The sequence below is a fragment of the Corythoichthys intestinalis genome, chromosome 13 (assembly GCF_030265065.1).
Source record: "Corythoichthys intestinalis isolate RoL2023-P3 chromosome 13, ASM3026506v1, whole genome shotgun sequence".
Classification (NCBI taxonomy): Eukaryota; Metazoa; Chordata; class Actinopteri; order Syngnathiformes; family Syngnathidae; genus Corythoichthys; species Corythoichthys intestinalis.
In genome coordinates this window covers 12,933,428-12,959,473 of record NC_080407.1, presented here as the reverse complement: position 1 = coordinate 12,959,473, position 26,046 = coordinate 12,933,428, and the positions used below count along the sequence as shown (strand labels likewise).

General features: G+C 40.8%; 1 protein-coding gene across 2 annotated transcripts in view; it reads left to right on the top strand.

Annotated features, from left to right (window-relative positions):
- Window positions 1-26,046, top strand: part of plxna4 (plexin A4) — a 339,249-nt gene that overhangs the window by 100,571 nt on the left and 212,632 nt on the right. The window lies entirely within an intron of this gene.

Below are 26,046 nucleotides of genomic sequence, written 5' to 3'. Positions count from 1 at the left end.
ACTTCAGGATTGCATCTCTGCTTTTTGCAGATGATATAGTGCTGTTGGTTTCATCAAACCGTGACCTCCAACTCTCACTGGAGCAGTTCGCAGCAGAGTGTGAAGCGGTTAGGACCATGGTCCTCAGTCGGACAAGGGTGAAGTGCCCCCTCCGGATCGGGGATGAGACCCTGCCCCAAGTAGAGGAGTTCAAGTATCTTGGGTGTTGTTCACGAGTGACGGTAGGAAGAAGCTGGAGATCGACAAGCGGATCGGTGCAGCGTCTGGAGTCATGCGGACTCTGCACCGGTTCGTCGTGGTGAAGAAGGAGCTGAGCCGAAAGGCAAAGCTCTCGATTTACCAGTCGATCTACGTTCCTACCCTCACCTATGGTCATGAGCTGTGGGTCGTGACCGAAAGAACAAGATCCCAGATACAAGTGTCCGAAATTAGTTTCCTCCGCAGGGTGTCCGGGCTCTCCCTTAGAGATAGGGTGAGAAGCTTGGTTATCCGAGAGAAAACTCTGCGTCGAGCCACTACTCCTCCGCGTTGAGAGGAGCCAGCTGAGGTTGCTCAGGCATCGGGTTCGGATGCATCCTGGACGCCTAGAGGTTTTCCGGGTATGTTCCACCGGCGGGAGGCCCCAGGGACAAATAATATAATAACTAAATGCTGCCTCACCCTGCTTGGTTCTTGTTCTTGAAACATACAGTACAGGAGACCGGTTCCATACGACCTTACGGTTCTAGATGCTTCATAGGGATCCAACAAATCAGGCATGTATTTTGGTCCAAGTTCTTTAAGTGTTCTGTAGACGAGCAGTAGTATTTTATTGTCTATCCTTTGACTCACTGGAAGCCAGTGAAATGATTTCAAAACCGGTGCAATGTGGTCCAGTTTCCTTGTATTTGTAAGGACTCTGGCAGCAGCATTCTGTACTAGCTGCAGATTCCTGACGAATTTTTTTTATCAAGACCTATAAATATACCGTTGCAATAGTCAAATCTACTGAAAATGAATGCATGCACAAGTTTTTCCATGTCTTGTTTAGTCAGAAGCCCCTTAATTTTGGCTATATTTTTTAGGTGGTAATAAGTAGATATAGTGACGGACTTTAGATGGCTATCAAGTTTTAGGTCTGAGTCAATAATTACGCCAATATTTCTGACTTGATTTGTAGCTGTAAGTGACATTGTGCCAAGGTGTGTATTTTTTGGCCCAAAAGGATCACGTCTGTCTTCTCCACATTTAGCTGGAGAAAATTCTGGCACATCCATTCATTGATTTGATGAATGCATTTACTCAAGGAGACTAAGGGACTATCAACATGCAGGGACACAGAAATGTAGAGTTGTGTGTCATCTGCATAGGTGTGATAGATGTCGTACTGTTCCATGATCTGAGTTAGGGGAAGCATATAGATGTTAATTAGAAGTGGTCCAAGAATGGACCCTTGAGGGACCCCACATGGGAATTTGGTTTGTTCTGACTAATGGTTTGACACAAAGAAATCCCTATCATGTAAATAAGATGTGAACCACTGAAGAACAGTGTCAGTGATCCCTACCCACTGTTCCAATCTGCTGAGGAGTATGTTGTGATCAACCGTGTTGAATGCAGCAATGAGATCCAAAAGTAGCAGAAAAGATTATTTGCCTGCATCATTATTCCAACGAATATCGTTTAGGACTTTGATAAGCACGGTCTCCGTGCTGTGCTGCCGAAATCTAGACTGGAATTACTTGAAGGCTATCTTTCTTTTTTTGCAGCAGAGTTCATAGCAAATGGACAACCTGTGTACAAAGATTGACATCACTGTTTTTTGAATGTACTGCTGAACTATTGCTCAGTGGCTAACTATGCACAATCGAGTGATCTCCATTCAGCGCTGGGAAAGGCTGAAAAATGTAGCGTTAGGGTCAAGGTGAAGTACCAGTTGAGCTTTTTGCTATTTATACGATGATGACCCGCCCTCCACCGTCACTCTCGACATTCGCACAATGGGATGCGTGCGCACACAAACAAACAATCTCCCGCTACGCCTGATATCGATCGCTTCCCTCATTCTCGGCCCCTTCAAAGGTGACTCTGCGACCTTCCCGGTCCCCTCCATTAAAAGTATTGCTGTTGAATCTAATCTGTCACACTCAACGGGGAATCTTTTACTTTGAAGATAAACGAGTCACCCGAGTGGGCACTACGTTTGGACACGGCAGATAGACGACCGTTGCCAATCACCAGGCGCATTTGCATGCCAAAAGGAGTGTGAATCGGGGGCGATGGCATGAAAAGTTTGCTATTTCCTCGCCAGGGCAGGATCTGCTTGTTTTTTTTTACAAATCTGATTAATTGCGTGACTTAGAGGATTTCATGGGCATCTGAAACTGAAAAACTACAACCAAGTTTGCGGAAATACAATCACATTAGTGGGGGTCAAATAATCTTCGGTGCACAAGATTAAAGCCATTTTTTCGCTTGGATTTAAAGTAGAAATGAGTTTCTGTAAGCCGTCAATCAAAGTGTGGATTGTGTCATCCGACTATAGCTTTATTTGTTGCGTTTCACGCAGGATGACTTGAATCAAGCCTAGTAAAGCTTTTACACAAAATGAGCTCCCATAAAGACAATGGAAGTGTGTAAGTGCATATGTGTGGGTGTTTTCTTCGGGTAACTGTCCAGTTGATGAATGGTCCAATGGGCTGAGTAAAGGAGAGTGTCCATAAAACACCTGAAATGTCCTGAGCCTCTTTCTGGCTTATTCTCCATCCTTCACTGTTGGTTTTGGCAGCCCTTTTTGATTTTTGTCTTAGTCTTTTGGACGATAATACCTACAGTGAGGCAAATAAGTATTTAGTCAACCACTAATTTTGTAAGTTTTCCCACTTGAAAATATTAGAGAGGCCTGTAATTGTCAACATGGGTAAACCTCAACCATGAGAGACAGAATGTGGAAAAAAAAAACAGAAAATCGCATTGTTTCATTTTTAAAGAATTTATTTGCAAATCATGGTGGAAAATAAGTATTTGGTCAATACCAAAAGTTAATGTCAATACTTTGTAATGTACCATTTGTTGGCAATAATGTAGGCCAAACGTTTTCTGTAGCTCTTCACAAGCTTTTCACACACTGTTGCTGGTATTTGGCCCCATTCCTCCATGCAGATCTCCTCTAGAGCAGTGATGTTTTGGGGCTGTCGTTGGGCAACATGAACTCTCAACTCCCTCCACAGATTTTCTATGGGATTGAGATCTGGAGACTGGCTAGGCCACTCCAGGACCTTGAAATGCTTCTTACGAAGCCACTCCTTTGTTGCCCTGGCTGTGTGTTTGGGATCATTGTCATGCTGAAAGACCCAGCCACGTCTCATCTTCAATGCCCTTGCTGATGGAAGGAGATTTTCACTCAAAGTCTCCCGATACATGGCCCCATTCATTCTTTCCTTTACACAGATCAGTCGTCCTGGTCCCTTTGCAGAAAAACAGCCCCAAAGCATGATGTTTCAAGCCCCATGCTTCACAGTGGGTATGGTGTTCTTCGGATGCAATTTAGTATTCTCTCTCCTACAAACACGAGAACCTGTGTTTCTACCAAAAAGTTCTATTTTGGTTTCATCTGACCAAAACGCATTCTCCCAGTTCTCTTCTGAATCATCCAAATGCTCTCTAGCGAACCGGAGACGGGCCTGGACGTGTACTTTCTTCAACAACAACGGAGGTCAAACGTTTTCTGTAACTCTTCACAAGCTTTTCACACACTGTTGCTGGTATTTTGGCCCATTCCTCCATGCAGATCTCCTCTAGAGCAGTGATGTTTTGGGGCTGTCGTTGGGCAACACAGACTGTCGACTTCCTCCACAGATTTTCTATGGGGTTGAGATCTGGAGACTGGCTAGGCCACTCCAGGACCTTGAAATGCTTCTTACAAAGCCACTCCTTTGTTGCCCTGGCTGTGAGTTTGGGATCATTGTCATGCTGAAAGACCCAGCCATGTCTCATCTTCAATGCCCTTGCTGATGGAAGGAGATTTTAACTCAAAATTTCTCGATACATGGCCCCATTCATTCTTTCCTTCATACAGATCAGTCGTCCTGGTCCAGAAAAACAGCCCCAAAGCATGATGTTTCCACCCCCATGCTTCACAGTGGGTATGGTGTTCTTCGGATGCCATTCAGTATGCTTTCTCCTCCAAACACGGGAACCTGTGTTTCTTCTGGATCATCCAAATGCTCTCTAGCAAACCGCAGATTGGCCTGGACGTGTACCTTCTTCAGCAGGGGAACACGTCTGGCAGTGCAGGATTTGAGTCCCTGGCGGTGCATTGTGTTACTGATAGTAGCCTTTGTTACTGTGGTCCCAGCTCTCCGTAGGTCATTCACTAGGTGCCCCCGTGTGGTTTTGGGATTTTTGCTCACCGTTCTTGTTATCATTTTGACGCCACGGGGTGAGATCTTGCATGGAGCCCCAGATCGAGGGAGATAATCAGTGGTCTTGTATGTCTTCCATTTTCTAATAATTGCTACCACAGTTGATTTCTTTACACCAAGTGTTTTACCTATTGCAGATTCAGTCTTCCCAGCCTGGTGCAGGTCTACAATTTTGTCTCTGGTGTCCTTCGACAGCTCTTTGGTCTTGGCCATAGTGGAGTTTGGAGTGTGACTGACAGAGATTGTGGACAGGTGTCTTTTATACTGATAATGAGTTAAAACATCTGCCATTATTACAGGTAACGAGTGGAGCCTCGTTAGACCTCGTTAGAAGAAGTAAGACCTCTTTGACAGCCAGAAATCTTGCTTGTTTGTAGGTGACCAAATCCCTGTCTTCCACTCTAATTTGGAAATAAATTCTTTAAAAATCAAACAATGTGATATTCTGTTTTTTTTCCACATTCTGTCTCGCATGGTTGAGGTTTACCCATGTTGACAATTACAGGCCTCTCTAATCTTTTCAAGTAGGAGAACTTGCACAATTGGAGGTTGACTAAATACTTATTTGCCCCACTGTATTAGTCTTAGTCATATTTCAGTCATTTCAAAATGTGTTTGTCTTCGTCTAGTTTTTGTTGATGAGAACTAATTACTTCTACTATTAGTCGACGTTTACTCAAAATGTTTTCGTCTGTAAAATTCAAAAGTTTTACTCCCAAAAGAAATAAAGGTTTCCAACTATTTTGAATGAACACTTACAGACGAGCACATATTGTAGCGTCGACTATCTTGGTTCTTAACCTGGGTTCGATCACACACCAGGGGTTTGGTGAATAAGTCTAAGGGGTTCACTAAGGTCACTAAGGTACAGAAACGCAGAGCCCTGTTTTCAGAATGGCTTTTTAGACCAGGTTTTCGGCTGGTTTGCTCCCAGTTTACAGGCTTAATCCATTTTTTAAAATTGCTAGCCCTAGATCTGATGGGTGGAGGAACAGGTTTTCTCAGTGGAAAGTTGACACGCACTTGGTATGAGGGAATACAACAGACCAAAGGACAGCGTGGTCTCAAATTTTGACCTGTTTATAAAGCATGCTGTCAAAATGAGAATTTTGAACGGGAATATGCTAGATTATTAGCTTGCTAGCTTCGATACATCTGTTTTGAATTGAAAAAAATGGCTTTATTATCTAATTCTGATGGGTTCAGAAATTCCATATGTGAAACAGGGTTAAGATCACCTGGTATAAAAGGACAATGACAACCCATATGCTAATGCTACGAGTTACATTTAGTGTGTGATGATCACTCAGCACAGACCTGTAAAGGCTAAAGCAACATTGCATGTTCTCTCTTGCCGAGATATGAAAAAAAAATCTGACTGTGTGTGCTTCAACAAATGCAAGCGAGTTGCGGGAGCGCGGCACGTCACATGAGTGACACAACCAGACACTGCTACGATAAAGGCTAACTACACATAAAAATGTGACGGAAGCTGTCGCTTTTTTATTTCGTCTCGTCAGATGAAAACTGGCATTTGTCTCGTTATGTTTTAGTCTCCCAAGACACGTTTTCAACTCGTTATTGTCTTGTCATCATCATAAATTTCCTTATAGTCATCGTTGACAAAAACAACACTACCATCCTTTCATCTTTAGCGTTTCTCATCACTGGCAATCCTCTATTTGCTCGTGCTTTGTCTCAACTCGCTCGTCTTTTCGCATTTTTCTCTTTCTGCAGCTTCTGGCTACAAAAAAAAAAAAACTCCAAACAAATGAGAGCAATATCATTTTACAGGACAGCGACTTCAAAGTTTGTTCTCTGAAATGAAGTAAGGCAAAAAGTCCCCGAGGGGACGGAGTGAGAATGGACGAGTTTGAAAGGGTAAAGCTGGGGAAAGACGGACAAGACTGAGCAAGTCAGCGTTATATTTGAGTCAATAAGATGTTTTTAGATTGTCCTTTTTTTTCCCCGTTCGGGTTTCTGAAAGGCCGATGGGTCCATAACTCACCATCGTTTTCTTCCTGCTTCAGTAGACGTTTGTGTTGTCACATTTTCCACTGTCGGCTGAACTTTTGTCAGACACCTTCAACACCTCAATTCATGACTTCTCACCCTCATTTGTGACATTGTTAGTGAGCATCCTCCTACTAACAACCAGCTGAGATGAAAAGGCGGCAGATCACACGCCGGCTATGCTTTGATCAATCTGGCAACAAGTGTAAATAGGATCATTAATAGGGATTTAACGAAGGGGGTTCGCTGTCCGTCCGCCATGAGACGTCCCTAAACAGAGCACCGACAGCGCCTTTAATTGGAATGTAATCTGGAACGTTTCATTTCAGTGGATTATAGTGGGGGGGAAATGAAGAAGCCAACGTAGGCGATAAGTGCATTTGGACAGGACGTTAGAAAAAATAATGAGTTTGACAAACACTCGCTGTACAGTGGGGCAAATAAGTATTTAGTCAACCACTAATTGTGCAAGTTCTCATAATTGAAAAGATTAGAGAGGCCTGTAATTGTCAACATAGGTAAACATCAACCATGAGAGAAAGAATGTGTGGGGGGGGGGGAAACAGAAAATCACATTGTTTGATTTTTAAAGAATTTATTTGCAAATCATGGTGGAAAATAAGTATTTGGACAACAACGGCGGTCAAACGTTTTCTGTAACTCTTCACAAGCTTTTCACACACTGTTGCTGGTATTTTGGCCCATTCCTCCATGCAGATCTCCTCTAGAGCAGTGATGTTTTGGGGCTGTCGTTGGGCAACACAGACTTTTGACTTCCTCCACAGATTTTCTATGGGGTTGAGATCTGGAGACTGGCTAGGCCACTCCAGGACCTTGAAATGCTTCTTACAAAGCCACTCCTTTGTTGCCCTGGCTGTGTGTTTGGGATCATTGTCATGCTGAAAGACCCAGCCATGTCTCATCTTCAATGCCCTTGCTGATGGAAGGAGATTTTAACTCAAAATCTCTCGATACATGGCCCCATTCATTCTTTCCTTCATACAGATCAGTCGTCCTGGTCCAGAAAAACAGCCCCAAAGCATGATGTTTCCACCCCCATGCTTCACAGTGGGTATGGTGTTCTTCGGATGCCATTCAGTATGCTTTCTCCTCCAAACACGGGAACCTGTGTTTCTTCTGGATCATCCAAATGCTCTCTAGCAAACCGCAGATTGGCCTGGACGTGTACCTTCTTCAGCAGGGGGACATGTCTGGCAGTGCAGGATTTGAGTCCCTGGCGGCGCATTGTGTTACTGATAGTAGCCTTTATTACTGTGGTCCCAGCTCTCTGTAGGTCATTCACTAGGTCCCCCCGTGTGGTTCTGGGATTTTTGCTCACCGTTCTTGTTCTCATTTTGACGCCACAGGGTGAGATCTTGCATGGAGCCCCAGATCGAGGGAGATTATCAGTGGTCTTGTATGTCTTACATATTCTAATAATTGCTCCGCCAATTGATTTTTTTTTTTTTTTACACCAAGCGCTTTACCTATTGCAGATTCAGTCTCCCCAGCCTGGTGCAGGTCTACAATTTTGTCTCTGGTGTCCTTCGACAGCTCTTTTGTCTTGGCCATAGTGGAGTTTGGAGTGTGACTGACTGACTGAGGTTGTGGACAGGTGTCTTTTATACCGATAATGAGTTAAAACAGGTGCCATTAATACAAGTAACGAGTGGAGCCTCGTTAGAAGAAGTTAGACCTCTTTGACAGCCAGAAATCTTGCTTGTTTGTCGGTGACCAAATACTTATTTTCCACTCTAATTATGAAATAAATTCTTTAAAAATCAAACAATGTGATTTTCAGTTTTTTTTTTCCCACATTCTGTCTGTCATGGTTGAGGTTTACCCATGTTGACAATTACAGGCCTCTCTAATCTTTTCAAGTAGAACTTGCAAAATTGGTGGTTGACGAAATACTTATTTGCCCCACTGTATATCCTCGGCATCACATTATGCCTCTAAAGACTCAGCTCAGATTACAAGCATCAGATATGGCCAAACAGACCTCAATCCAATTGAAATCCGCAAATCAGTTTGTCTTCCTCCCTAAACTCCTTTACAAATGTATCGGCCGGACCCGATTACATGGCTTTTAAAAGCCGCAAAAGCCGCAGCCGGGGTAGCTTTTCGGCTGCAAGCTTCTTATTGAGGCCGACCGTCGAAACGTCAAGACAAACAATGCCAAATGTTCCTCTCCCTTCGTGTAATTAAGTTTCCGCAAACCTTCTCTTTGCCTTTGTTGCGCACCAAATGAAGTCATCTGTTAGTTGCGCCGTAGCAAATTGATCCTGAATAGAAATTTGAGTGAGAGAGGTGACTCTTGTGTTCTTTAATAAAGTTATTCATGTGTCTTTGTGTTGGGATCAATTATGCAAAGCATCTGTTTATGCAGCCCTGGTGGCATTGTGTTCGCCTATTGTTCCGCTTCTTAAATGCTTCTGACCTCAGCCATCTACTTCCACTTTTGACCCTCAATCTACGTAATCATTGCTGATGTACGAGCGCGCACAGCTGTCACTGCTGGTTTCATTATATTACTTTTCAGACTCATCTTTTATTGCCTTTTCATACCTTTGGCTTGCCTTCCTACCAAAGCCTGGCAGTTGGCGCCCCCCTCTCCTCGTCTTTCCTTCCTTTTTCCCTACTCTGTGTTCAATTATTCATGCCGAGCTCTATCACACACACATACACACGTTGTGTAAACGCATGTGCCATGTGTTGGCAGTGATATTTCGGGGGGCTTTGTTTGGGAGACGGGTTACTGGCAGCGTCGGCGCTGAAACTGAAGGGAGCGTTATTGGAGATGAAGGCAAAGGGACTCGTGCGTTGCCTCGCACCGTTTACTTGCTGCTTTCCATTTTTAGTCAGGGTTGACAAAGTCTTCTAAGATGCCCTTTTGCAGCAACTCTTTGGTGCTGAGTGTTTGTACGAAAAATTATTCGACGGTCAGCCGGCCAACATCTCGAGGTGACGCCTCAGCCCAATTTGTGCTTTGTTGGTGATCGTGCAGTTTTTTGACAGGAGATTAATGAGGCATGCAGGGTTAGTGAGAAAGAGGCAGCAGGGGTTCGATGTTTGATGCGGTCGTATGCAGTTGATACATTTTGGCAGCCAATGAGGTCGTTTATCTTCGGGAATTACACCCATATGGGACACTGACTGGACATTTACAGTGGTATGAATAAGTATCTGAACCTTTTCGAATTTCTCACATTTCTGCATCAAATCACAATCAAATGTGTGTAGCTCTGTCAAAATCACACAGATGAAAATACAGTGTCTCTTTTAACGAAAACCACCCAAACATTTATACGTTTTCATATTTTAATGTGTATAACATGAAAACAATGACAGAAGAGGGAAAATAAGTAAGTGAACCCCCTGCCGAAGAGCAATTCAAACATATTTTTACCAAACATTTTAAGTCAGGTGTGTGCCCAATCACTAATGAGTGGTTTAAAGCTGCCCTGCCCACTATAAAACACACACCTAGTAAGAAATGTCTTGATGTGAAGCATTGTCTGATGCGCATCATGGCTCGGTCAAAAGAGTTGTCTGAAGACCTGCGATCAAGGATTGTTGATTTATATAAAGCTGGGAAAGGATACAAAACCATTTCTAAAAGTTTGGATGTTCATCAATCGATAGTCAGAGAAGTTGTTAACAAATAGCGAGAGTTTGGCACTGTTGTTTCTCTCCAAAGGAGCGGCCATCCACCGAAGATGACGCCAAGAGTTCAGCGCAGAATACTCAGAGAGGTAAAAAAGAACCCTAGAGTGTATGCTAAAGACTTACAGAAATCACTGGCAGAGTCCAATATCTCTGTGCACACATCAACTATATGTAAAACTATGGCCAAGAAGGTCATGGAAGGACTCTCAGGGGAAGCCACTGCTTTCTAAAAAACAAAACATTGTTGCTCGTTTAATTTTTGCAAAAAGGCACTTGGACACTCCACAGACGTTTTGGCAAAATATTTTGTGGACTGATGAAACCGAAGTTGAATTGTTTGGGAGTAACACACAAAAACCCACTAAACCTCCACCGTGAAGCATGGTGGAGGGAGCATCATGATTTGGGGCTGTTTTGCTACCTAGGGGCCTGGAAAACTTGCAATCTTTAATGGAAGAAAGAATTCAGAAGTTTTGCTGGAAAACCTGAGGCCGTCTGTCAGACAGTTGAAGCTAAAAAGAGGATGGATGCTGCAATGAGACAATGATCCAAAACACAGAAGTAAATCAACTTCAGAATGGTTTCGGAAGAACAAAATATAAGTTCTGCAGTGGCCAAGTCAAAGTCCAGATGCTGTGGCATGACCTAAAGACAGTGATTCATGCCAGTTATTCCCAGGAATCTGACTGAACGACAGCAGTTTTGTCGAGAAGAATGGGCCAAAATTAGTCCTGATTGATGTGCCAGGCTGATCTGAAGTGACAGGAAGCGTCTGGTTGAAGTTTTTGCTGCCAAAAAGGGGGGCACAAAATATTAAATGTGATAGTTCACTTACTTATTTCCCCCCTTCTGTCGTTGTTTGCATACTATCTTCATTAAAACATGAAAACCTATAAATGTTAGGGTTGTTTTAGTTAAAGCAGACACTGTTTTTTTCATCTGTGTGGTTTTGACATACATCAGATCACATTTGATGGTTGATGGTTAAGATACTTATTCATACCACTACCAGACTCGCCGTTTGTCCCAATCATTTGGTTTGTAGCAAAGACATTTTGCTGGGTTTGTACCGATGGAGAGTGAGCGAGTGTGAAATGTGAGTCATCCCATCAACGAGGGTGACAGGTCACAATGGACACGGCCGCCGACCCCTCGCCGATGCCCCGGCTATTGATCCCATTAAAGCTACACCTCCCAGCTCGTGTTTGGTCTCCTTCCTTGTGCTTACTTTCCTGTTGGAGTGCATTAATCTTAATGAGATCAACAACAAGGCTTCACGTCTTTCCTTCAGCCGCTATCTCCCCGCCTGCCTTTCTCCACGTCGGGCTTTCACTTCCAGCAGCTGTTTTTTTCCCCACCCTTTTAATGCTCGGATGCATGCGCTTCCATCATCGACAAGCCATAAATAGAAAGTGTTATGCAAATGATGATTAGGTGATAAATGCAGGAAATAATACCAAGAGATAACCTGATGACTATAAACGTACAGTGGTATGAAAACGTATCTGAACCTTTTGGAATTTCTCACATTTCTGCATAAAAACTTCACCAAATGTAATCTGATCTTTGTCAAAATCACACAGATGAAAAAACTGTCTGTTTTAACTAAAACCACCCAAACATTTACAGGTTTTCATATTTTAATTATAATATTTTAATCTATAGGTCATGCCAAAGCATCCCAATGGGGTTCACGTCTGGACTTTGACTTGGTGACCCCAGAACGTGTATTTTGTTCTTCTGAAACCATTCTGAAGTTGATTTACTTCTGTGTTTTGGATCATTGTCTTGTTGCAGCATCCATCCTCTTTTTAGCTTCAACTGTCTGACAGATGGCCTCAGGTTTTCCAGCAAAACTTTTGAATTCTTTCTTTCATTAATGATTGCAAGTTGTCCAGGCCCTGAGGTAGCAAAACAGCACCAAATCATGATGCTTACTCCACCATGCTTCACGGTGGGGATGAGGTGTTGATGTTGGTGAGCTGTTCCATTTTTCCTCCACACATAACGTTGTGTGTTACTCCCAAACAATTTATTTTTGGTTTCATCAGTCCACAAAATATTTTGCCAAAACTTCTGTGGAGTATCTAAGTGCCTTTTTGCGAATATCAAACGAGCAACACTGCTTTTTTTAGACAGCGGTGACTTCCTCTGTGGAGTCCTCCCATGAACACCATTCTTGGCTGTAGTTTTACATATAGTTGATGTGCGCACAGAGATATTGGACAGTGCCAGTGATTTTTGTAAGTCTTTAGCAGACACTCTAGGGTTCTTTTTTTACCTCTCTGAGTATTCTGCGCTGAACTCTTGGTGTCATTTTTGTTGGACGGGCACTCCTTTGGAGAGAAGGAACAGTGCCAAACTCTCTCCATTTGTAGACAGCTTCTCTAACTGTCGATTGATGAACATCCAAACTTTTAGAAATGGTTTTGTATCCTTTCCCAGCTTTATACAAATCAACAATCCAATATTTATTTTTCCCCTTTTTGTCATTGTTTGCATGGTTTCCTCATCAAAATATGCAAATCTATAAATGTTTGGGTGGTTTTGGTTAAAGCAGACACTGTTTTTACATCTGTGTGATTTTGACAAAGGTCAGATCACATTTGATGGTGATTTTATGTAGAAATGTGAGAAATTCCAAAAGGTTCAGATACTTTTTCTGTAAGTCTTTAGCAGACACTATAGGGTTCTTTTTTACCCCTCTGAGTATTCTGCACTGAACTCTTGGCGCCATCTTTGGTGTAGGGCCAATCCTTGGGAGAGAAGCAACATTTGTAGACAACGTCTTGGACTGTCGATTGATGAACATCCAGACTTTTAGAGATGGTTTTGTATCCTTTCCCAGCTTTATACAAATCAACAATCCTTGATCGCAGGTCTTCAGCTCTTTTGACCGAGCCATGATGCACATCAGACAATGCTTCTCATCAAGACAATTCTTACCAGGTGTGTGTTTTATCGTGGGCAGGGGAGCTTTAAACCACTCATCAGTGATTGGGCACACACCGGACTTAAAATGTTTGGTAAAAATTGGTTTCAATAGCTTTTTAAGTCTCCTTAGGCAGAGGGTTCACTTACGTATTTTTCCCTCTTCTGTCATTTTTTGCATGCTATCCTCATTAAAATATGAAAACCTATAAATATTTGGGTGGTTTTAGTTAAAGCAGTCACTGTATTTTCATCTGTGTGATTTTGACAAAGATTAGATCACATTTGATTGTGATTTTATGCAGAAATGTGAGAAATTCCAAAAGGTTCAGATACTTTATCATAGCACGGTATCAAAACTCAAGTTCATCAGGATGCTGACGTCTTTTTTTGTGTGTGTGTTTGTGTTTTGTTAATTGCCATCTCCGCACAGAGAGCCACAGGCTGTCAGCGAACGGATTTAGATGCGCCCGATGGCGACTCGACATTGAGATGGCTCACAATTATCCTCCGAGAATTCTCATTTAAAGCCATTAAAAATATTTCTGCTGGAAACGTGCCCAGCTGAGCTGCCTTTTTGTGGCGACTTGACGATAGGTTGATTTAACACCCAGCAAACAGCAGCTCCTGTTTATTCCCAATTAGTAAGATAGATGAAGACCTGAACAAACGCACGTACCTTTTTAGAGTGCCTGCATCGGAACACAATTTATTTATTTATTTATTTTTATTTTCAAACAAATTACAGCTGCAGCTATCAAATATTTGCTGATTTTTCAGTCCACTAATTGAGTAATTGCTTAAAATTAAAGGTGTCCTGATTGATCGGGATGCCGATCGATCGGGATCGGATCACGTCATTTTCAAAGTATCGGAATCGGCAAAAAAATATCGGACAGGCCTTTTTTTAATATATATATTTTTTATTTAAATCGTTTTCTAATTGTATTTAACGTTACAGACAAAATGTCTTGCACTCATCCAGAGTAGTTTTGGATTAAAGTAGGGCTATTAAATGTATTGCGTTAACGGCGGTTATTAATTTTTTTTAATTACTTACGTTCAATAATTAACGTATGCGCTGCACAACCCTCTCACGCATTGTCACGTTCAATCTATAAAGACGCCATTTTACCTTTAGATAGCGCTAAAAGGCAGCGTATAATGAGTAGAGACAATTTTGACAGCCTTTGGAGCCATTTTTTATGTGGCTAAAGCCTTACAATACCTCTCTCAGCAATTAATAATAACGTGGGAGGCAATGTGGGGAAGAAAGGTGGTAGTTGATCATTTTCTTAACACCCTATGTTCTTTCCCAACGCAGAGAAGATATATGAATTGGTGCCCTTACGCACAGTCACGGTTGCACTTCCCATCATGCATTTGGGCAGAAGTTAAATGGCTGCAGTATCATTTACTGAAAGCTCAACAAATACACTCGATGGCAATATTTAGTCACAATATACAAAGTCACATTTATCCTTTAAGAATTACAAGTCGAATGTTAGAAAATGTTGAAAGAATGTTAATAATGTAAATGCCATCTTGAGGATTTATTGTCATAATAAACAAATACAGTACTTATGTATTTGTAGTTTTATTCATTTTTTTTTCTTAATGCATTGCCAAAATGTATATGATCGTGAAAAATTATTGGGAATGATTGGAATTGAATCGGGAGCAAAAAAAAAAGCAATCGGATCGGGAAATATCGGGATCGGCAGATACTCAAACTAAAACGATCGGGATCGGATTGGGAGCAAAAAAACATGATCGGAACAACCCTACTTAAAATGGTTGGTTTTGGTGAATGACGTTGGACTTGGGAGAATAATATTGCAGAGTCGGCTGTCTGTCTACTGTAAGTGAAGAATTTTTCATTTCAGCCCTTGAGCAGAGAAGCACATTTTGGCTGTCTTCTTCCTCAGGTTACCAATTGGTAGGCACGTACTGCCGCATGTTGATTGGTCGCTGGAACGAAATATATGCATTTTCTTTTCAAATCAAGCTTCTCTCCTCTCCACGGTGGCTTCCAATAAATCCAGATGATTCCCGTGTCATTATATGCCACATTTGACTTGCAAATGGCCCCCTAGCGCGTTCCAAGACGGCAAGATGAATGCACCGTCCACACACACACACACACACACATATATATATATATACACAAAAGGTGCTGATGTTTCACAAGGGTGTTTGTCTGGTGCCTCCATGCGTATTTTTTCTCCGTCCAACTTCCAGCGCTCAATATCCCGCAGCCCTGCAGGGGGCAGCACGTATTAGCGGCCTCTTTTGTCCCCTGTCAGCACGAGCAAGGTAAACTTCCTCTTGGATAATCTCTCTCATTCTTTACCTCGTTCCTTTTTTTCAATGCCCGGCCTTCTCATCGTCGCCTCTTACACGCTCGCTGCATCTCGACTCCTTCGGCCCACTCCGCCTCGAACCCCCCCAACTGCCATCTGAGAGATGAAAGCCTCCCTACAGCTCCTTTCACTCCTCCTGAAGAAGCCCAAATGAGCAAGCTTATCTGATAAATTACCCACCTCGGCTCTTCAGACAGACACACATACGCACGTCAGGGCCGCTCACCCACACAATTGATCACGTGCCACAAGAAGAAATCAGCAGAGATTGTTTCAGATGCCCGACGCTTGATCGAAGTAAATATATGCCAAGGCGTTTAGTAAGCAGAACGCCCAAATGTGGCCCTGGCATCGGGGGGTTGGAGGCATGGGCGGACTTTTGGGCAGGGAGGCACAAAATGTTGATGACCCCGAAACGCAGCGTCAGCAATAAAATTACCGTATTGGCCCAAATATAAGACAATGTTTTTTTGCATTGAATTTAGACTGAAAAAGAGGGGGTCGTCTTATATTCGCGGTCAAGACATTATACCCATTCACGACACTAGATGGCGCCAAATATCATTGAAGTGATGTTCTGTCATGACAGATCTCAGCTACTCTCAAGTTAAACCAGTTTGCATTATTTTATTGTAGTGCTGTCAAACGATTCAAATTTTTAACCGAGTTGATTAGAGCTTTTTAATTAATCGTAATTAATCACAATTCAAACCATCATAAAATATGCCATATTTTTCTATAAATTATTGTTGGAATGGAAAGATGAGACACAAGATGGATATATACATTCAACATACGGTACATAAGTACTGTATTTGTTCATTATAACAATAAATCAACAAGATGGCATTAACATTATTAACATTCTGTCAAAGCGATCCATGGATAGAAAGACTTGCAGTTCTTAAAAGATAAATGTTAGTACAAGTTATAGAAATTTTATATTAAAACCCCTCTTCATGTTTTCGTTTTAATAAAATTTGTAAAATCGTCAAAAAGACGTCAGCGCGTTATCCCGCATTAAAAGCAGTCCGGGCAAAACATGATGCTTAGAGCTGGCAAAATTAAACGATTCCTCAAGGTGAATAAAATTACTCGGATCAGTTTTTAAACTCGAGTTGCTCGAGTATTGGTTTCAGCTCTAAATAAGATGACAATGAGCGTTTTTTGAGGGGAATTCTTAATGAGGGTGCTTAGGCAATACTTTTCGCCAAGCAGCCGGTGTCGTGCCAATGTAGTTACCCCAGTCGAAAATTGTATCCCCTGGGCGGAGCCATATGGAGGTAGATTTGTGTCTTTATTATTCAATCCCCCAAAAAAGTGCTTCAATCAAAAAAGTCGCTTCAATAAAAAAAAAAAAAAGTGTTGGAATGCAAAAATAAATTTGAAACTCAAAAAAATGCATGTGAAAGATATTTTTCAGTTTTTTTTTTTTTTTTTGATTGAAGCAACTTTTTTGATTAAAGTAATGTTGATTTGTGTTTGGGCCACATTTTGGCTAGGACGTTTTTGTCTTTATTATTCAAACAAAAAATAAGTTGCTTCAAAAAATATATTTTCAAAAAGAAAATCACTTCAATCAAATAAAGAAAAAATCTTTTTTGAATGCCAAAAAATATCTGAGATTGAAAAATTTGCATTTGAACACTTAATTTTTTATTGATTGAAGCAATTCTTTTGGTGTTTGGGCCATATTATGGGTAGGATGTTTTTGTCTTTATTATTCAATCAAAAAATAAGTTGCTTCAAAAAATATATATTTTCAAAAAGAAAATCACTTCAATCAAAAAAAGAAAATATTATGGGTATGAAATTTGTGTCTAAATCATTCAATTCCAAATAAGGTTGCTTCAATCAAAAAATAAAAAAAGATTTTCAATTAAAGACAAAAATCATTTGAAAAATTAAATTGCCCTCCCTTAATTTTTTATTTTTTGGGAAAATTATATGCAAAGCAAATGACCGTCTTAGGTGCTAGTCACATGATCCGTTTGAAAAATAGTTTTGACCCATTATAATTTTTTGTTTTTTTTTTGTTCATTTCATTCATTTGTGTTGTAGTTTTATTGCTTTACAACTTTTAGTCAATTTCAGGCAATGAAACTTTTCAGCCACCAGGACGGGCCTGCCCCCCCCTTAAAATCCGCTTATGGTTGGAGGTGCCTGGCGTCGGCCCCTTCGGTCACGCGCCGCACGAGGTCCACGAAGGGAGCGCACACAGCTCTTATTAAAAGCGTAATCCCGACAGCTGTTGTTCTGCGAAGCGCCGCCCCCTTCCGACCCAGCCGGATGCGCCAGAGACTTCTTATTACCGCCTGGCTTATTTCTACATACATGTAGTCTCAACAGCAAACTCATTTGCATCGGCAGACTGTGTTAAGTCGGAAGTGTGACTCGTGCTCGGGTAATCAGCATAATGAGGGAATGAGGTTCTAATGCAACAAAATGTTTAGATTGAATCCAAAATGTTTGCGTAATTCCCCGCGGTGCATAAATTAATCAGGAGGAAGCCCAAGCTCAGCAAAACACGTAAAAACTTGCTTTTAATGGAAATTTACAACGCAGAGCGTTACTTTCCTAATGATAACCGCTTGTTGTTGTTGACATAAACAAGATAAAATGATCAATTTTGGGCATGAATTTTAAATAGTTTTCATTTTTAACGATCTTCTCAAGGTTTAAAAAGTGCTTGTATTGACAATTTGCTTCTCAACAAATATTTACTGATGCCATAATGTGCTACACGTTATGCAGTTTTGCTGTAACACACTTATGTTCAAAACGACACAAATTTTAACAATAAAACACTTGACACACAACAATTAGTGTTCAAACGTCTTTCTACAGTAGTCTGATCAATATTTTCATTTAGCAGATTAAATTAGCCTAATTTGCCTAACAAAAGTCCACTAGCTTAAATGCTATTAATGCTAACGTATTTACAATTCTAATAGCAAATCGCCAACACATAACTCCACAAGATTCAGCTTTAAACTTAATTACAAATGCATATACAAACATATATTAGCTGAAACAACTTACAGTCTGATGTGGGCCTAACGAGAGCGCAGCTATCCTTTAATCATGTTAGACTTCTGTCTACTCCTCAGTTATACTAGGCGACAGTCCAGCCAGACCCAACGCTGCCACCAGAGGGCAGTGTAACCTCCATCATAAACAAAGTACAATACTTAGAGTTAATTTGAGATTTTGGAGTACTTAAATGGTTTATATCGTTTTACAAGGAAATTCGGTTTACGTCGCCAGCGTACGAACGGAACTCGTTCGTAACCTGTGGACTACTTGTATTCAAGTGAAATATGTCCATAAAATATGTACCGTAATTTTTTAGACTATAAGACGCTACTTTTTCCTTCATTTTGAATCCTGCGGTTTATAGTCCAGTGCAGCTTATTTGGGTTAATAGGTAACACTTTATTTGACTGCGGCGTTATTAGACCGTCATAATTATGACATGACACAATCATGGGCATTACTGAATGCTTATGAGAGATGTCATTAAGTGTCATGCGGCAAATTATGTCACTAACTCCATTTATGTCCAGCTTGGATCTTTTACATCTATTCAAAAGTGAGATAATTTGCCGGATAACACTAAATGACATCGATTATAAGCATTCATTAATGCTCATGACAGTGTCATGTCATAATTATGATTGTCTAATGACAGTCTTACGGCGCCACTGTCAAGTAAAGTGTTCACAAAATACCAGAACTAACAATTAATGAAACAACTGGAACAGCAACTGAAGACATAATTAGCACAGAACATGAATTTTGATTGTTATTTACATCTCAAGTGCTGCAATGCATGCTCGGAGGCATGTTGGACAACAAGAACAGTTTTGACAGTAGGTGGTAGCAGAGGTTGACGGTCTCCCCCAAGGGAGTAGTGATGGCCAAATGAAGCTTCTTGAAGCAATGAAGCTTTATAGCCAATTGGTTTAAAGCTTAATGGTGGTTCATTTGTTCTTCTGACAGTCTTATGATGCCGCTGTCTAATAAAGTGTTACCGGTTAACATCTTTTGGTGTAATTATTCCAAAATACAGCGAGGACAGCAACAGCTTATAGTCCAGTGCTGCTTATGTACGAACAAATGCCGTTTTCGTACCAAAATTTGGTGGGTGCGCCTCATAGTGCGAAAATTACGGTATTAGACATTTTTAATAGAACACATTTTTAAAATTATTTCTTTATTCATAACACCATATAGTTATAAATCATGTACTCATTTCCTAGTTTATACAGTGGGGCAAATAAGTATTTAGTCAACCACTAATTGTGCAAGTTCTCCAACTGAATATGAAAGAAAATCACATTGTTAGATTTTTAAAGAATTTATTTGCAAATCATGGTGGGAAATAAGTATTTGGTCAATACCAAAAGTTCATCTCAGTACTTTGTTATGTACCCTTTGTTGGCAATAACGGAGGCCAAACGTTTTCCCTAACTCTTCACAAGCTTTTCACACACTGTTGCTGGTATTTTGGCCCATTCCTCCATGCAGATCTCCTCTAGAGCAGTGATGTTTTGGGGGTGTCATTGGGCAACACGGACTTTCAACTCCCTCCACAGATTTTCTGTGGGGTTGAGATCTTGAGACTGGCGAGGCCACTCCAGGACCTTGACATGCTTCTTACGAAGCTACTTTGGGATCATTGTCATGCTGAAAGACCCAGCCACGTCTCATCTTCAATGCCTTTGCTGATGGAAGGAGATTTTCACTCAAAATCTCTCGATACACGGCCCCATTCATTCTTTCCTTTACACAGATCAGTCGTCCTGGTCCCTTTGCAGAAAAACAGCCCCAAAACATGATGTTTCTAACCCCGTGCTTAACAGTGGGTATGGTGTTCTTCGGATGCAATTCAGTATTCTTTCTCCTCCAAACACGAGAACCTGTGTTTCTACCAAAAAGTTCTATTTTGGTTTCATCTGACCATAACACATTCTCCCAGTCCTCTTCTGGATCATCCAAATGCTCTCTAGCGAACAGCAGATGGGCCTGGACGTGTACTTTCTTTAGCAGGGGGACACGTCTGGCAGTGCAGGATTTGAGTCCCTGGCGGCACATTGTGTTACTGATAGTAGCCTTTGTTACTGTAGTCCCAGCTCTCTGTAGGTCATTCAATAGGTCCCCCCGTGTGGTTCTGGGATTTTTGCTCACCGTTCTTATCATTTTGACGCCACGGGGTGAGATCTTGCATGGAGCCCCAGATCGAGGGAGATTATAGGTGGTCTTTTATGTCTTTTATTTTCTAATAATTGCTCCCACAGTTGATTTCTTGACACTAAGCGTTTTGACGATTGCAGATTCAGTCTTCCCAGCCTGGTGCATGTCTACAATTTTGTCTCTGGTGTCCTTCGACAGCTCTTTGGACTTGGCCATAGTGGAGTTTGGATTGTGACTGACTGAGATTTTGGACAGGTGTCTTTTATACCAATAATGAGTTAAAACAGGTGCCATTAATACAGGTAATGAATGGAGCCTCGTTAGTTCTCGTTAGAAGAAGTTAGACCTTTTTGACACCTAGAAATCTTGCTTGTTTGTCGGTGACCAAATACCTATTTTCCACTCTAATTTGGAAATAAATTCTTTAAAAATCAAACAATGTGATTTTCTGTTTTTTTTCCCCCCACATTCTGTCTCTCGTGGCAGAGGTTTACCCATGTTGACAATTACAGGCCTCTCTAATATTTTCAAGTAGGAGAACTTGCACAATTGGTGGTTGACTAAATACTTATTTGCCCCACTGTAATCATTATTTGTGTTTGTAGTGTAAAAAACCATATCATGCGATTGAATTAGTGTACATGTCAAAAGTATTTAAGTATATTGCATGTATCTTCACTCGACTTAATAAAAGTGCTCGAATTTGACCTCAGATGACCCTGCTTGTTAAGTAAGTGACAGCATTGCAGCAGCTGCTGTTGAACACACAAAGCGTACGTCTTTTTGTGCGCGTGTGTCAGCAACCGTCTTTAATGTGGCATCACGATGAATAGCGTCAGAGGTGAAAGGTTAAAAGTGCAGCTGTACACCGGCACCTGCGTTATGCACACAAACACACCCGCTCTCTACCTACTGATTGAGCTGCCCCCCCCTCTGGGGACCCTCCCAGTGTGGGACGCGTGTGTTTCCCTCACTAATTACGCCCATGACACCCGCCAGCTACTACTCACACCTTCTTTGTAGAAGATACAGTAGTTTCATCAAACATCCGTTCCCCCCCCTACCCCAGGGTCTGCCCTCTCCCCTGGGTGCCATGTTGGGGGTTGGGGCCTGTGGGCTTTGTTTACCCCGTCTAGACCCTGACAATACTTAATGACGGCGTGAGCCGACGGGACTTTTGGCTCGGGTTGCACATTCCTCATCACGTACACGCCTTCTGTTCGATGTATCGCCGTCTCGTTCTTAGTTGGCAGCTAATTAATGAGGAATTAAAGCAAAAGTGGAATCACTGGCAGTCAATTGCTGACTGAATACAAAGTAGTTTAGCTTCAAGCGTGTTTGTGGGACCCCTCACACCAATGAAAATACACTGGAGTGGGCTTGTCTTTAGCATTGCAGAAAGTACCACTCAGCGTGACCTCATCTTATGAAATTCCCATAAAGGTTTTGAATTAGTAATAACAATTGAAAAAAAAAAAAGCAAACACAGCGATTTATGATCATTTTACACAGAATTTGTTGAACCGTTAATCACAATTATCACGGACGGGGTCGGTTCTGCTTCGCAGCTGGCGTTGCGCAACCTTTCCGCTGTGTTTCGGGACTTTCTGTTCGATGGGCTGTATTGCAATTATTGGCTCTGCGTCCAACTGTGAAACTCACTTGGTAAAAAAGAAAGCATGTTGTTTTGTTTGGAGCTCCTAAAAGGCACCAAAACTAAAAAAAAAAAATCCCAATATGAGACAGCTGCCATGAAGGGGGGCATTTTGATTAGAAGAATTTATCAATAAGGAACTACAAGTACAGTAGTAGCTCGACTTAGAAAATTAATTTGTTCTGGAAGTGGTTTCGTAACTTGAAAATGCCAGAATCCGTTCCAAGCCCCGTAAAATTCCGTCATAAATCTTTTATAATGCATAAAACTACTTCAAAACATGTAACATAGTCATGTGAAAAAATTAGGACACCCCATTAAATATGTCTGATCTTGTTTTTCTCTATCTCTGGAAAAGAAAGTTATTTAATTGCAAGTAAACAACAAAAATTAACGTTGTTTTACTCTTTAAACCAAATATATCAACAAAAATGCATATTCTAACTGAGGAAAAAGTTAGGACAACCTAGCCCCTTTGGCTGAAATACATTTACAGCCTGTTTCAAGTCACCCCACAGCGTCTCATTGGGATTAAGATCTGGTTTTTGACTCAGCCATTCCAGGACCCTCTATTTCTTCCTTTTTAGCTTTACTGGTATGTTTTGGATGAATTTTATCAATAAGAATAATAATATTAACAGTTTTACACACAATAAAAAATTGTGTACACAGTGGTTGAATACAGTGGTATGAAAAAGTATCTGAACCTTTTGGAATTTCTCACATTTCTGCATAAAAATACCATCCAAATATGTTCTGACTTTTATCAAAATCACACAGATGTAAAAAAAAAAAAAAAAAAAAAAAAAAAAAACCATTGCTGCTTGTTTAATTAGGCAATTGGACACTCCACAGAAGTTTTGGCAAAATATTTTGTGGACTGATGAAACCAAAGTTGAATTGTTTGGCAGTAACACACAACGTCATGTGGGCTGTTTTGCTGCCTCAGGGCCTGGACAACTTGCAATCATTACTGGAAGAATGAATTCAAAAGTTTGTCAGGCTGTTTTGCAGGAAAACCTGAGGCCGTCTGTCAGACAGTTGAAGCTAAAAAGAGGATGGATGCTGCAACAAGACACTGATCCAAAACACAGAAGTAAATCAACTTCAGAATGGTTTCAGAAGGACAAAATTCAAGTTCCGGGGTGGCCAAGTCAAAGTCCAGACTTGAACCCCATTGAGATGCTATGGCATGACCTAAAGACAGCGATTCATGCTAGATTTCCCAGGAATCTAAATGAACTACAGCAGATTTGTAGAGAAGAATGGGCAAAAATTAGTCCTGATCGATGTGCCAGATTGATCTGCAGCAACAGGAAGCGTCTGGTTGAAGTTATGGCTGCCAAAGGGGGGGGGGGGGGGGGGGGGGGGGGGCACAAAATATTAAATGTGATGGCTCACTCCCTTATTTTCCCCCCCTTCTGTCATTGTTTGCATACTATATTCATGATGCCGATCGATCGGGTCCGATCACGTCGTTTTCAAAGTATCGGAATCGGCAAAAAAATAACGGCCATGCCTTTTATTAATATATATATATATTAGGGCTGTCAAAATTATCGCGTTAACGGGCGTTAATTATTTTTTTAAATTAATCACGTTAAAATATTTGACGCAATTAACGCAGATGCCCCGCTCAGAGAGTTTTAAATGACAGTACACATTGAAACGCTCACTTGTTGTGTTTTATGGAGTTTAGCCGCCCTCTGCTGGCGCTTGGGTGCGACTGATTTTATAGGCATCCATGAGCATTGAGTAAGTCATTATTGACATCAACAATGGCGGGCTACTAGTTTATTTTTTGATTGAAAATTTTACAAATTTTATTAAAATGAAAACATTAAGAGGGGTTTTAATACAAAATTTCTCTAACTTGTACTAACATTTTTCTATTAAGAACTACAAGTCTTTCTATCCATGGATCGCTTTAACAGAATGTTAATAATGTTAATGCCATCTTGTTGATTTATTGTTATAATAAACAAACAGTCCTTATGTACCGTATGTTGAATGTATATATCCATCTTGTGTCTTATCTTTCCATTCCAACAATAATTTACAGAAAAATATGGCATATTTTATAGATGGTTTGAATTGCGATTAATTGCGAATAGTTATGATTAATTAATTTTTAAGCTGTAATTAACTCGATTAAAAATTTTAATCGTTTGACAGCCCTAATATATATATTTTTTAACTAAATCGTTTTCTAATTGTATTTAACGTTACAGACATAATATGTTACACTTATCCAGAGTCTTTAGTTTAGGCTTAAGGTCGGGTTATCAAATTTATCCCAATAACGGCAGTAATAAATTTTTTTTTTAAAATGTATCACGTTAAAATATTTAACGCAATTAATGCATGCACTGCACGACCCACTCACGCATTGTCGCGCGCAATCTGTAATGGCGCCGTTTTACCTATATAACACCTTATGTTATATCCCTTCGCAGAGAAGATATATGAATTGGTAGCACTACGCACAGTCGTGGTTCCACTTGTCATGGTTCCACTTCCCATCATGCATTTGGGCATGGCCTTCAGTATCATTTACTGAAAGCTCAACAAATACACTAGATGGCAATATTTAGTCACAATATACAAAGTCACAAGTCTTTCTATCTGTGTATCCATCTCACAGAAAAAATGTTAATAATGTAAATGCCATCTTGAGGATTTATTGTCATAATAAACAAATACAGTACTTATGTACTGTATGTTGAGTGTATATATTCGTCCGAGTTTTATTCATTTTTTTCTTAATGCATTGCCAAAATGTATATGATCGGGGAAAATTATCGGGAATGATTGGAATTGAATCGGGAGCAAAAAAAAGCAATCGGATCGGGAAATATCGGGATCGCCAGATACTCAAACTAAAACGATCGGGATCGGATCGGGAGCAAAAAAACATGATCGGAACAACCCTAACTATAAATGTTTGGGTGGTTTTAGCTAAAGCAGCCACTGTTTTTTCATCTGTGGGATTTTGACAATGAACAGATCACATTTGATAGTGATTTTATGCAGAAATATGAAAAATTCCAAAAGGTTCAGATACTTTTTTCATACCACTATATATCAATTTCTTTCCATCGCCATTAGCAATGGGTTTATGGCTTTCAGAGTGTCGTCACAGCTCCCACTTTACAATAAAAAATCTTTATTTTGAAACTAATGTTGATCAAAATGTTAAGTGTAGTTTAAGAGTGTCACTTTTCTAGCTGCGTGTAGGCAGCTTGTTACTCGGTGTGTGTCTGTATGTGTGTAATTGCAGCCACTGGCTCTTGTTCTCTCTACAGGCCATCTAATGAGCCTCCTGCACACACTCACACCCTTGCACACATTCGCTCGCACATGCACACAGCTTGATTGGTGCACCATGCCAGCATACTGTATATCTCTCTTCAGCCTAATGAGCAGGCAGCGCTGCACAAACTCGCAGCATAACAATCATATCATCTGTGTTTTTGCGAAAACAGTCGCTTAACTCTCAGCGGCGCCACGACAAGACAAATATGCACACTTTCAAAAGACAGCGAGGTCACAGGCGGTCATTAGATAAGAAAACATCCCACACACTGATGAAATAGTTCTTTTGGAAAAAAACGAGGCCTGCGTGCATTGCACAATTGATCAATCCGATGTAATGTTGCCAAAATATTTGTCGAGCATGCGGAACCAATTTTCCAAAACATGTGTTCCTGTTTTTTTGCTGTCATTTTAGGTGACATGAAAGAGTAAATGCAAGCGGCTGAGAGCCCTCATGTTTTAAATTTTACAAAATGCCACATAAAACCGCACCCTTGCGATA